This window comes from Capra hircus, chromosome 12, assembly GCF_001704415.2.
Source record: "Capra hircus breed San Clemente chromosome 12, ASM170441v1, whole genome shotgun sequence".
NCBI classification, from domain to species: domain Eukaryota; kingdom Metazoa; phylum Chordata; class Mammalia; order Artiodactyla; family Bovidae; genus Capra; species Capra hircus.
The window spans coordinates 79,581,412-79,584,092 of record NC_030819.1 but is presented as its reverse complement, the minus strand read 5'-3'; the positions used below and the strand labels follow the sequence as shown (position 1 = coordinate 79,584,092).

General features: G+C 37.5%; 1 pseudogene; it reads right to left on the bottom strand.

The window, feature by feature from the left end:
• Positions 421-2,006, bottom strand: LOC102170058 (annotated as a pseudogene).

Genomic DNA, 2,681 nt, shown 5'->3' with positions numbered 1-2,681 from the left:
AAATATTAGGATTTTTTTTCTTTTTCTAAGAAAAATTCCATTGAATTTTGATAGAGATTGCATTTAACTTATAAATGGTTTTCAGTATTATAGATATTTTAACAGTAATAATTCTTCCAATCAATAAACATGCACTATCTATCTTTGCATTTGCTTGTTTTCTTCTGTTTCTTTCATTTAAGGTTTTAATTTTATTGTAAAGTTTTTTGATTTCCTTGATTAAATTTATTCCTAACTATTTGACTTTTTAAAATCTAGTGTGAATGGGTTAATTTTTAATTTTTTTTTCAAATGCTTTGTTGTTAGTGCATAGAAATACACCTTGCCTTTTTTTTTTCTTTTTTGACAGCCTTTGCACTTCAACATGTAATACTTGAGGTACAATAAAGCTGCATCTAACATTGCTGTAAATAAATCAAATCAGTCATCAAGGGCTCCAGACTGAACAACATCTCCATAACCTCCATGCTCATAATCTTCATTTTCTGGGTATAATTTAATAAGATAATCAATTTAAAGAATGATAATTGCTGTTTCAGCTGCAAATTTCAAACTGTTAACCTTAACTATGGTTGGTTCAACCTTCCCCCCTTCTTGTTTGTTGTCATGGAATATACCAGTGACCAGTTCATTTTAGATTTGTGCATTCTGGGTTAACTTGAGCCTCATTATGAGAAACTCTTAATTTTGCAACCAGATCCATGTAGTCTTGGGCAGCATTAACTATCAGAGTATTTAGAATAACAAGAAGAGATCTTGCAACCTCCACAGTAGCTAGCTGTTCCTCGGTGTCCATGCTGGTTGCCTAGTTCTTGAGGCACATTGAAGAGGTTGCCTCTGTAGCATTCCTACCTGGAACCACAGATTGTGACTCCAAAACACTCTTCACCACACAAAGGGCACAGGAGAGCTCCATCTCATCACATGTGGAATCATTTGCCCTACATAAGATGATTGATGCAGAGGTAAGAGCCTTAGTGTTTATAATCAAGATCAGTTCATCATCACAAATTCTCTCTTGTACCACCTCTTCTGCTTGTCCCATCATCAAAGCATCAAAAGTTTCTTCACCTTCCAAATCGGCCAGGTTGACAGAATAGTTGCTCTGGAAGCTTTAGCAATGCATTTAAGGTCTCTTAAAAACTCTTCCAACTACCATAGCACCAGTTTCCACAAAATACTTCAGAAACATATCACCAATTCCACCAGTGGTTAGACTAACATTGGCACCAGTTGCCGGATTTGCTCCTTGGTGATATTTGATTCTCTCTGTCTAATCTCGTCCAGTTTCTCAGGGTCTGTAATAACCACTTGTACACCAAGCTTCATTTTTGTTTTCTGCAGGCTGAAGTCAAGGCAAGCAATTTTTACATTAACTATTCTCTTGGGCATGTCTTGGGATCCTACCACATAGTTGAGCATTGATGAGCATACTCTCCATCTGACTCCTCCTATGGGTTTTCAGAATATTAATGGAATTGACTGGATAGAGAGGCTGAACTCTGACATCTGTGTATTTAACAGTGAGCAAAGCATATACCACCATATTTGCTAAGAAATTACCATTTATTCCAATGATTTTGGCAGCATTAATCAGGCAATCCCTTCCAAGCTCATCTGTGTTAATAATCAGATTTTCACTGATATAATGCACAGCTTCCTAGCCACTAATAACTGATGTGGGATGAACTTTCTGTTTGACCAGTTCATTTGCATTTTTTAGAAGTTCAGCTGCAATAATAACCATGGAGGTGGTCCCTTCTCCCACTTCTTTGTCTTGAAGAATCTTTGGCTGTAGGATGCTCTACCTCCAGTAGCTTCAGGATGATTGCACCATCATTAATAATGGTTACATCACCAATATCATCCACTAACATTTTATCCAAACCAATTGGACCGAGAGACTCTTTCACAATATTGGCAATCAAAGCTGCAGCCATGACTTTCTGGGAGTAGATCATCTCCTCAATGCTGCGGTCCCCAAAAATGGACAAAAGCGCCTACATCTTCATGGCAGGGCTCATGTTGAGTTTCACTTACATCGACAGCAATCAGCCTCTTTGTCTTGGGCCCTGTGGTGGCCATAGCATTGCCTGCCCCGGGGTGGCTGACTGATTATATATATACGTATATATATATAATTCATTGATTAGTTCAAATTGATTGAGTTAGGATTTTCTAAATATTTATGTTTTGCAGAAAGTTTTACTTTCATTTTGGGTTCAAAGGATGAATCATCTAAAGAAATCTCATTAAACACAAATAAGCAATTTTAATTTTTAGTAGGGGATTATTTGACTTAATTTCAATATGCAGTCATTAAAAGAAAAGAAACAGAAGTAACAGCTCATACATATCACCAAGTGGGACAATTACATACATCCAGTCTTGAACATCTCTGAGAGGTCTGGAATGATGGCAATCCAGAGTCCCAGTTGGGAAATGGTCCCAACTGGGAAGTGGTCTCACCCCATGGGTGATACCTCAAATTGCAGTTTTGGTGTCTTCCACTTGTAACACCAGGCTGCAAACTGATATCGTCATCTGTTTGTATGTAAAAATGCAGCTATGCTTTTCTTTTAACTTCTACAATGCTGTTTGTTTTACCTTTTGAATCATAAGATTTTCCAGACCTGAAGGGGTACTGGGCAGGTCTCCCATGGGTCAGGAAATTCCAAGAC